Source organism: Alligator mississippiensis, chromosome 16, assembly GCF_030867095.1.
Source record: "Alligator mississippiensis isolate rAllMis1 chromosome 16, rAllMis1, whole genome shotgun sequence".
Lineage (NCBI taxonomy): Eukaryota > Metazoa > Chordata > Crocodylia > Alligatoridae > Alligator > Alligator mississippiensis.
Window position 1 is genome coordinate 88,121 of NC_081839.1, and position 11,880 is coordinate 100,000.

Sequence of the window (11,880 nt, forward strand, 5' to 3'; positions counted from 1 at the left end):
ACCTGAAAAGACCTAAATGCCAGCTGACAGGTACCTCAGGCGGTCTTGACCAGGGGTCAAAATTGCCCCATTCCTGGAGGACATAAGGGCCACAACTTCAGCCTCGTGTCACTGAAGCCACAGAGCCCAAAGGACTAAACAAAGCCTCCTCCTCCCCCAGGGTCAGAGTGGGTGGGGGGCGCAGCCCTGTTGACAGGGTGCGGGGAGAGGCCCTCTCAACAGTGCCAGGAGCAGCAGAACAGAGGAGCAGAGACCTGGACCTGAGTTACAGGGAGGTCACGATGCCTCGGGGTGCCAGCGCACTGCAACCTTCCCTGTAGCCCGCGGGTATCGTCTCTGGCCAACCTCACCCACTGGAACAAGACCCAGAAAATCAAGGGGACCTGGACCCTGCTTACAGGCTGCAGGCCGGGGCCAGGGGCGCAGGAGGACGGCTGGCCAAGTGCCAGGGCACTTGTCTCCAGGGACTCGGGTACGGGATACAGAGCCTGCCCCCAGGACGGATGGCAGGAAGTCTTCGTGTGAGCTACCAAGTGGGCAAAGGATCGTGCTGCCCACCCAAGAAGGGCCCAAGACCCGTACCCTGAGAGACAGGGAGGTCACTGGGGGGGTGGCCTAATGCTCCCCGAAGCCAGAAGTCACAGAAATCTATGCCGGTGCTTAACCCCCTAGGTACAGAGGTGGAAGAATAAGGCTATGTGGACACATCTCGCCCCTTTCCAGCACTGGGAAGAAAATAAAGTACGCTGCAGCGATTTTAACAACAAAAAGAAAATAACAAACGCTTTCATTCCCAGGCGCTCCTCTCTCTCGCTCGCCACACTCTGACAAGGAAGAGTGTTCCCAGGCCGGAAAGCAGCTCCGTGCTGCAAACTGCTTGTCCTCGAGCCTTACCCTGCAAAATCCTCCTCCACTCCCAGGAGGCAAGACGGCTAAGACCGGCACCCTCCTTACAGGGTACGGCCCGCCTGGCCAGCCAGATCGCCCATAAGCGAGGCCTTCCTTACAGGGAGGGCCCTCAGCCAGCCGAAGGACAGAGCTGTCCCCAAAAGGCACATGGAGACCTGGACCCTGCTTACAGGGTGGTCCACAGCTCTGCAGAATCTAGCCCTCCACCAAGAGACACGGGACTTGCACCCTCATTACAGGGCCCGGCCCGTCTGACCGGCCAGACTGCCCACAAGGTTCAAAAGGGACATGCCCAGAGCCCTGCTTACAGGGCGGGCCAACAGCCAGCAAAAGGACAGAGCTGTCCCCAAAAGTACACTGAGACCTGGACCCTGCTTACAGGGTGGTCCACAGCTCTGCAGAACCTAGCCCTCCACCAAGAGACACGGGACTCGCACCCTCCTTACAGGGCCTGGCCCATCTGACCAGCCAGACTGCCCACAAGGTTCAAAAGGGACATGCCCAGAGCCCTGCCTACAGGGCGGGCCAACAGCCAGCCAAAGGACAGAGCTGTCCCCAAAAGCACACTGAGACCTGGACCCTCCTTACAGGGTGGTCCACAGCTCTGCAGACCCTGGCCGTCCTACAGGATGCCTGGGACTCGCCCCCTCGTTACAGGGTGGCCCAGGGGTCTGGATGTGGAGTACCAGACACAGATGCAGGATGAAGGACAGATGCCTGGACTCAGAGAACGGTGAGGAGACCACAGATTTCAACCCAGCCACGGGAAGGTCATCAGGCTCTGGGATGTGAAGAGTTTGCTGTCACTCCACGAGACCCGGCTCCTGTCTGCAAGGCCCTCCTGCTGCACAACGCGGCAGACTGCGCCGCGTCTCTCAGCCCAGCGGAAGGCGGCTATGCCCACCCTGCTTACAGGGGCACCTCTCCGGCTGGCTGGCTATGGCAGGGGACTTGGACTCCCAATTACGGGATGTCCAGCGCTACACATGGTCAAATTGCCTGTTGTTCTCACGTGTTAGGAGGCAGCACGCACCCCGCGTACAGGAGGCTGCACCATTGGCAGCCAGCTGGCCCGGACCCCGATTACAGGGCGGCTGCGATGCGCAAGACCACCAACCAGATCCACGGCCTTTAGAAGAGGCGGCGGTGACACAAGCCTTGCTTACAGGGTTGTCCACCTTCCACCCGACTGCTGCAGAAGTGCAACGGCTTCAAGGGCTGAGACCCATTTCTGAGTTACAGAGAGCTCGCCCAAAGGCTCACACATGCAAAAAGTGGCTAATACATGACTGAGACCTGAAGACAGGGAGATCATTCTGTCCAAAGTCCCTTCCCTTCGCACCCCGTTTTGCTGGCTTTTTGCCCGTCACGGCTTGCCTGCGGCTTGTCCTTCCGACACCTGCAAAAACAAAGAAGAAAAATCTAAGAACCCAGCTCCCACAACAATTCAGGGAGACACAGCCTGGGCGTAAGGCATGGAGCGAGAGACTGGGACAGGAAGATGTAACGTCTCCCTGTTTGGTCCTTCCCTGTAACCCCCGTTGATCCATCTTCTGTTTGACAGAGAGAGAAGCAGAAATCTCTTTGTTCAGCTTCCAAAGACTGGGTCAGTAGGAAATGGAAAGTCATGGGCCACGAGCCTACAGACCCAACTTGTGCCATGGCACAAGACAGCAGCACAAGGCACCTGGAATCCTACTGACAGGACGGCGCCCCCCCACCCCAATCGCTGGCTTCTGTGGCAGAAAGTCAACCGAACAACGGTTGCTCAGGTGGTGCAGTTCAAGAAAGCAAGCAGCCGCACACCTGGAGGACAACAGGCACAAACTACAGCTTTCCTGACAGAGAAGTCAGAGCCCTCAAAGGACCCAATAAAGGTTCCAAAGCTCCGTGCTCAGCTGGGCGATGTAACGCAAGCCCAGATAACAGCAGCGAGCGGGCGAGGAAGCATCTGCTCACCTGCAGCTGGAACAGACTTGAACCCGAGGGACAGCACGCTCACAACGTCCGCTGTCCTAAAGAGCTCCCCGTCTTGGAAAGGGAAGGGGAAGAGGACATGCCTCTGGTTTACGGGATCGTCGCTACTCCACCGAAAACTTATCCACACATGACCACGTCAGGAGCTAGGACACAAATCCTGCTTAGAAGGAAGTGCCAGCGATCCAGCCGTCTGAGGCCCACTGATCCCAAGGTCTACAGCTTGGTGATGGAACCAAAAAACATTTTAAAAAGTCACCACATCAAAACTCCCTTACCTTTGCTGGGCTGGCATGGTTTTCTTCCCTCCTTGTAGGTGGATTCCTGCTGGTCTGCCATTTTCTCTGCTTGGGCCTGTAACAAACAGAGACAGAGACCGCATTTAACTCACCACCTCGGAGAATGGGTCTGTGGGCCGCAACTTGTCTCCCTCTCTTACCTGGACCTGCGGCCGCTGTCCTCTGTCCGCGGAGATGGGGGAGGCAGACATCCGGGCCAGCCAGAAGCTGCGTGCGATGGGCCAGGGCTCTGGACAGAACTGCTAGGGCGGCACCACGAGCGGTGACCACCAACACCAGAAACCCTGCTTACAGGGCGGCGCTCCCGGCACACAGCTGGCTGCTGGGGCATGAAGCCCAGAGAAAACCTGAAAAGACCTAAATGCCAGCTGACAGGTACCTCAGGCGGTCTTGACCAGGGGTCAAAATTGCCCCATTCCTGGAGGACATAAGGGCCACAACTTCAGCCTCGTGTCACTGAAGCCACAGAGCCCAAAGGACTAAACAAAGCCTCCTCCTCCCCCAGGGTCAGAGAGGGTGGGGGGCGCAGCCCTGTTGACAGGGTGCGGGGAGAGGCCCTCTCAACAGTGCCAGGAGCAGCAGAACAGAGGAGCAGAGACCTGGATCTGAGTTACAGGGAGGTCACGATGCCTCGGGGTGCCAGCGCACTGCAACCTTCCCTGTAGCCCGCGGGTATTGTCTCTGGCCAACCTCACCCACTGGAACAAGACCCAGAAAATCAAGGGGACCTGGACCCTGCTTACAGGCTGCAGGCCGGGGCCAGGGGCGCAGGAGAACGGCTGGCCAAGTGCCAGGGCAATTGTCCCCAGGGACTCGGGTATGGGATACAGAGCCTGCCCCCAGGACGGATGGCAGGAAGTCTTCGTGTGAGCTACCAAGTGGGCAAAGGACCATGCTGGCCACCCAAGAGGGGCCCAAGACCCGTACCCTGAGAGACAGGGAGGTCACTGGGGGGGTGGCCTAATGCTCCCCGAAGCCAGAAGTCACAGAAATCTATGCCGGTGCTTAACCCCCTAGGTACAGAGGTGGAAGAATAAGGCTATGTGGACACATCTCGCCCCTTTCCAGCACTGGGAAGAAAATAAAGTACGCTGCAGCGATTTTAACAACAAAAAGAAAATAACAAACGCTTTCATTCCCAGGCGCTCCTCTCTCTCGCTCGCCACACACTGACAAGGAAGAGTGTTCCCAGGCCGGAAAGCAGCTCCGAGCTGCAAACTGCTTGTCCTCGAGCCTTACCCTGCAAAATCCTCCTCCGCTCCCAGGAGGCAAGACGGCTAAGACCGGCACCCTCCTTTCAGGGTACGGCCTGCCTGGCCAGCCAGATCGCCCATAGGCGAGGCCTCCCTTACAGGGAGGGCCCTCAGCCTGCCGAAGGACAGAGCTGTCCCCAAAAGGCACATTGAGACCTGGACCCTGCTTACAGGGTGGTCCACAGCTCTGCAGAACCTAGCCCTCCACCAAGAGACACGGGACTCGCACCCTCCTTACAGGGCACGGCCCGTCTGGCCAGCCAGACTGCCCACAAGGTTCAAAAGGGACATGCCCAGAGCCCTGCTTACAGGGCGGGCCCTCAGGCTAGCCAAAGGAAAGATCTCTCGCCAAAGGCACGTGGATGCCCAGACCCTGCTTACAGGGTGGTTCACTGCTTTGCATAACCTAGTCCTCCACCAAGAGACGCGGGACTCACACCCTCGTTACAGGGCAGTCCAGGGGTCCGGACATGGAGTACCAGGCACTGATGCAGGACAAGGGACAGATGCCTGGACACAGGGAAAGGTGAGGAGGCCACAGGCTTCAACCCAGCCACGGGAAGGTCATCAGGCTCCGGGGTCTAAAAAGTTTGCTGTCACCAACGAGACCCGGCTCCTGTCTGCAAGGCTGTCCTGCTGCACAATGCGGCAGGCTGCTCCGTCTCTCTCCAGCCAGCGGTAGGTGGCTATGCCCACCCTGCTTACAGGGGCACCTCTCCCAGCTGGCTAGCAATAGCAATGGACTTGGACTCCCAATTACGGGATGTCCAGCGCTACACACGTTCATATCGCCTGTCCTCGCATGTTAGGAGGCAGCACTCACCCCGCTTATAGGAGGCTGCAGCATTGGCAGTCATGTTTGGCAGCTGGCCTGCACCCCGATTACAGGGCGGCTGCTCCGCACAAGACCACCAGCCAGATCCATGGATTTACAAACGAGGTAGCGGTGACACACACCTTGCTTACAGGGTTGTCCACCTTCCACCTGACTGCTACAGAAGTGTAACAGCTTCAAGGGCAGAGATCCATCTCTGAGTTACAGAGAGCTCGCCCAAAGGCTCACGCAGCCAAAATTTGGCTGAGACATGATTGAGACCTAAAGGCAGGGAGGTCACTCTGTCCAGAGTCCCTTTCCTTCTCACCCTGTTTCTCTGCCTGGCTTTTCTCCTACCTCGCCTCTTCCCCGCTGCTTCTCCTTCTGGTTCTCCCGAGGCCTGCAAGAACAGAGACCGAGACCGGCTGTAAGCGAACAGAGCCAGAGTGCACATCCAGCAGCTTGAATTTCGAATACACTTACCATCCTCCGGAAACCTGCAACTTTCCCCGTAACCCATGGGCAATGCCTCTGGCCAACCTCACAGCGTAGCCTCAGATGAGCAGTAATAAAGCTAGGAAACCTGGACCCCCCTCCCAGACCAGGGACACAGGAAATCCCACCATCCCAAGCCCCCGAGGCTCATGAATCCCCGGGGTGTACCACTCAGTGGTGGAGCCCAAGGAGCAGACACTTTCTGTGTCAAAATTCTCTTACCTGTGCCTCCTGCTAGGCTGGCCTCGTTTTCCACCTTTCCGGTCAGCTCGCTCCGACCCATCTGCCATCTTGTCTGTTTGTCCTTCTGGGGATGACGTGCAGACCCCCAAAGGGGACCTGCTTTGCAGGATTCGGGGCTGCAGCCTCAGGTGGCCAGGCCAGTCTCCAACACTTGACTCCTGGAGAGCCAAGTCAAGCGACATCTGCCACCAATCCCTTTCAGCAAGGGACTCAGCATCCTGGGTGGCCAGCCCGGAGGCCCTCAGCACGCAGTGGTTGCAAGGGAACCACTGCAGAAATGAAAGGGGGCAGCGGGCGGGGAAACTTGGATGTGAAAGAACAGGACAGGAGAGAAGAGAAACAGCGCAGAGGGGGAGCAGGAACTTGGAGGTGAAAGGCACCAGGCACCAAGAAGGTGCCTGGCAGATCAATTTTATTTGTCCATTAAATAGCAGGCCAGCTCACACCTGCTTTTGTGTTGTCTTCTCTGCTGGTTGTCTTTGGCGGCACCCCGTGTGCTCGTGCTTCCCCATGGGATGGCCTTGAGAGGGCACAAGCCCCCTCAAGTGACCACCAGTGCTTGACCGCCCACAAAGCTAGGCAGCACCACACCGTAGCTCGGGCTTGGGGGTGTGAAAAGACTGTCAGTGCTTGACCCGTTTGCGAGCAGGGCAGCACCACACCGCAGCTCGGCAAGATGACCCCGAGAGCAGACAGCGGCGACCTCCAGGCCTTTGCCCACTGCAGCCCCAAGTGATGCCTTAAGGAGGGGCCGCGGGCCAAGCCCTAGGGACCTGGCCCGCGGCCCCCCCCGAAAGGCCTTAAGTGAGAACTACAGGGGTTCAGACCAGACCCACAGCCAACCTGAATGGTATCTTAAGGGAGAACAGCGGGGGCCTACGGACCTGGCCGCTGCCCCCCGCAAATGACACCATCAGGGAGGACTGCGGGGGCCCTCCGGCCCTCCCCACTGCGGACCCCAGTGACGTCTTAAGGGAGGACCGCGGGCAGAGACAAACCGCCCCTGCCCACCGCTCCCCCAAATGATGCCTCAAGGGGGCAGCGGAGCTGGCTACGGACCTGAGCCTCCGCCCCCCAAATGACAGCCTTAAGGGAAAGCTGCGGCCGAGGCCGGGGACCTCGCCCACTGCCCCCCAAATGGCGTCTTAAGGGAAGGAACGGAAACCTGCAAGCCCGGCCGCTGCCCACCCCGCGGGTCACCGGTGCTTGACAAGGACTACGAGCCACGCAGCACCCACGTGGCTCGGGACGTCATTCCCCACAGCCTGACACACCCCCGGGCCTGCAGAGGGGCCGTAGGTCCCCAACTGCAGCCCCCCCCACGTCCCCCCGCTCCCACCGACGCTCGAGCACACAGGGTGCAAGGAGCTCTACGGCTGGGCCTCACCTCCCCGGGGCGCCGCCTCTTCAGGGCTCTTCTGGGGTTACCGCTCCCCCCCGCTGGCCAGCTCTACCAGCTCTTCTCAGCCCCGCTCCCCTGCCGCGGCAGGGACCCGCCGCTCCCGCCTCTTCAGGGCGCTTCCGGGGTTACCGCTCCCCCCCGCTGGCCAGCTCTACCAGCTCTTCTCAGCCCCGCTCCCCTGCCGCGGCACGGACCCGCCGCTCCCGCCTCTTCACGGCGCTTCTGGGGTTACCGCTCCCCCCCGCTGGCCAGCTCTACCAGCTCTTCTCTGCCCGCCGCCGTCGTCCGCGCGCGCGGCACGCGGCCTTTTATCGCTGCTGGAGGCCCCGCCCCCGATGGCGGACCAATAGGAAAGCTCGGGGGGGTCACTTCCCCCCTCAGCGCCACTTTGCCACCTTGTCTCTAAGGCAGGGCGCGCAAGCCTTCCTCCTGCCGTCTCCTGATTGGCGGGGAGGGAAACGCCTCCGCCAATCGGCGGGCGCCAGCCGGCTCAAGCCGCCCAGCGCGCCGCCACGTGGGCCGTTCGGCGGGGACAGGCCTCGTGCCGGGCCCCTCGGGCGTGGGTGCAGGGCGACACCCGCGCGGGGCCTTGTCCCTGCAACAGGGCGGGGGGGGGCCTCGTAGCGCGGCGGCGGCGGCGGGGCGGGGCGGGAGGAGCAGGCGAGACGAGCCCTCGTGCGGGCGGGATGGGTCGTGTGGAGACAGCAGGGCGTGGACTAGATGACCGCGCGAGAGACCCCTGCCCTTCAGCCCACCCGGGAATGACGCGGGAGCGGGCTGAGGAAAGGACCGGGCTGGCCCCGAGGCGCTGGGATCTAGTCACGTTCCCGCCAACCGCCCGGCCTGGCCCCGCCCCTTCTCCTCAGCGCCGAGGGTGCGCGGGCGGGAAACGCAGCCTGAGCCCCCCCCCCCGCGGCGCCATGTTACCAGCGCCCGCTCTCCCCGCAGTGCCACACTCCTCCACACCACCTCCCCCCGCTCCGGCCAGGGCCGGGCACACCACACCCAGCACCCGACCCTCACACATTTCCACACCCACTTCCTTCAGGAGCCCACAACGGCTCCACTTTCCACAGAAAAAAATCCGCTCAACATGACTGAGTCCCCGCCTCGCACACCTGGCCGCGAAAACACTGCCGACCAGCGCGCGGTGCTGCGCGTGGAAAGAAGTCGCCACCTCGCCACACGCTTTGTGTCTCACCACACCATTTTCCACAGAAGTGTCGCCGTATCTCCACAGACTTGCACAAGGAGGTGTGGGGGGAAGCCATAATCCAGTTTCTCACAGAAATATCATACTTCCCCCCAAAAGTTGACAAATCACCACAAACAAATCACCACAGCGGTCCTCACAAAACCCTCGCCGCAGCCCCAGTCCCCGAAGCGTCACACCATCTTCCCACTGAGGACAGACTTTTTTGTGGGGATTTTTGTTGGTTAGAAATGGGGCAAGTTGCCAGGCCCCGGGCTTTTGTCTCCCCTCTGCCAGCAAGGGGGCAGGGAACATCTCCAGCCTCCAGCCGCGCGTCGCTGAGGGGCTGCCGTCCCCGAGACTCGTGCGAGGGGCACGCCTGTCCCGGAGCCGCGCGGCCCGCGATGGAGCCGAGGGCTGCGGAGCCAGGGCCGTTGTGAGGGGAGCCGAGCTGAAAGAGGCCTGAGGGCTCTTTTGGGGGAGAGCAGGCAGGCCGCGGGGCACAAGGAGCTGAGGGTTGGGACGGGACGGGGGGCATCGACAGAAGTGGGGGGTTTGTGCGAGGAGGGCAGGACTGGAGCAGTGCGGGCTGAGGCAGGACTGAGGGGCACCACTGAACAAATGAGGTCCCGAGGGTTGGGAGCGAGGGACACCGGTGAGACGGGGGGGCTGTGGGCCGCGAGTGAGGGGCGCCACTGGAAAACACGGGGGCTGAAGCACAGACGGGCACTCCTGGCTTCTCCAGAGCGCAGGCTTTGAGACCAGACGTGTGAGTGTTTGCTGCCGAGCACTGCAACGCAGACGTCTATACACTATCTATCTATCTATCTATCTATCTATCTATCTATCTATCTATCTATCTATCTATCTATCTATCTATCTATCTATCTGACACACTCTCTATACATACACACACACAAAAACACTCTCTCTCTCTATAGATGTACACACACACACTAAACACACACACACTATATATATATATACACATATCTACACACTATATATATATATATATATATATATATATACACACACACACACACACTATACATACACACAGACACACAGATAGACAGATGTAGCTGGAGATATTCAGAGCTGGAAATACTGACAGCTGGAGAGGTTCGGAGCTCGAGATATTGAGGGAGGTAGATATATAGAAATGTAGATATAGGAACCTGCAGTTATACAGAACTTCAGATATTTAGACCTGGAGATATTAAGAGATACAGAGATTCAGAGCTGCAGATATATGGAGATGCAGCTATATGAAACTGGAGATAGTCACAGCTGGAGATATTCAGAGCTGGATATATGGAGAGCTGGAGATAGGTAGACATGGAGATGTTCACAGGGGTAGACATATAGAGATGCAGAGAGATGAAGCTGGAGATCTTGATCTCTGGAGAGATGCAGAGCTCAAGATATTGAGAGCTGGAGATATTGAGAGCTGGAAGGATTTAGAAGAGGAGATATTCAGAGCTGGACATATTCAGAGAGGAGATCTATAGAGATGTCGATATTTCAAGCTGGAGATATGCAGAGCTGAAAATAGACAGATCGGGCTGGATATATATATACAGCTGGATATAGGAAGCTGGAGATATTCAGAGATGTAAATATAGAGAGAGGTAGATATATGAAACTGGAGATAGTCACAGCTGGAGAAATCCAGTGCTGGAGAGACACAGAGCGGTAGACATAGAGAGATTGACATATATGAAGCTGGAGACATACACAGCTGGAAAAATAGAGATCTAGAAATCTATTGAGCTAGAGATGTTTAGAGCTGGTGTTATACAGAGCTGGAGGGATGCAGACCTGCACATACATGGAGCTGGAAATATAGAGACTTACATCTATTTAGAGCTGGACATATCTGGGGCTGGGGAGATATCTAGATGGAGATAGCAGGATACGGAGATATAGCGAGGTAGACCTATTTACAGCTAGAGATAGAGCGAGCTGGAGACCTACAGAGATGGAGATATATGGAGCTGGATATACGTGGAGATGGAGATATACAGAGGGAGACAAATCTGGAGCAGGAGATATATGGAGATGCAGATATACAGAGCTGTGGATAGACAGACGGAGCTGGAGGTTGCAGAGAGGAAAGTGCTCAGCGCCTCAGCCAGGCACAGGGAGGGAGACTACAAAGTCTGTGGCATGTGCGGCCCCAGTACCCTGCCAGCCCACGTGCAGCTCATTGTTTTGGGAGGCTGCTGCCAGCAGGAGAGGCAAGAGCTGGCAAGACTGGATGTGTTAGCGCTAGAGCAGGGCACGTGGTGATGTGCATCCAGGCCCAAGCTCAGCGTCCGCTCAGCGTGTCAAAGCAGAAACACGTACTCACCTGTCGCCCCTGGGGCCTTGGCTACTTCCAAGGGACGGCTGCAGGCCCCGCACACCCGTCCGACTGCCCAGAGTGACCCTTGCACGCACGACACGACACGACACGACACGTCCCGGGGGCCCTTCTGCCCCAAGTCCCACTCCTGTCACGCTGCGGCCCCTCGCTGAGACGCTGGCTCCAAGGACGGGGGCACGAGGAGGAGCCTGCCAGAAAGGGCACACCCTCCTTAGACACTTTCACGTGAGTGAAAACGCACGCACCGCTTACCGCACCGCACTGGAGGAAATGACGCCCGTGGGCCGGCCCAGCACATTCCCATGAAGAGTGTTGAAAGAAATCCCCACGCAAAATGACCAGTTTCCCACACAAAAGCCATCACGTGCCGTCAAGAAAGGTTTCCAAATGCCCACGCCATTTCCCTCACACACCAGAACTGCATAGGCCGACATTTCCCCAATCCCCACACTCTTTTCCACAGGTCCCACAACACGCCAGTCGCATACAAAAGTTCCTAAATCCCCCTACAATAGATATACAGATATACGGAGCGGTAGATATATAGAGATGTAGACATATGTATCTGGAGTTATATAAAGCTCAACATATGTAGAGATGTAGATATATGAAGCTGGAGCTATACAGGGCTGAAGATATACTGAGCTGCATATAGATATATAGAGGTCTATTGGATCTATCCAGAGCTAGAGATCTTCAGAGCTCCAGATATTGACACCTGGAGATATTCAGGAAGGTAGATATATAGAGATGTAGATCTAGGAAGCTGGAGATGTGCAGAGCTGGACATATATAGACAGGTAGACACAGAAAGCTGGAGCTATTCAGAGCTGGAGATCTTGATAGCTGGAGATATTTAGACCTTATGATATGCAGAGCTGGAGATATTCAGAGAGGTAGATATAGAAATATGTCGAGGTATGAA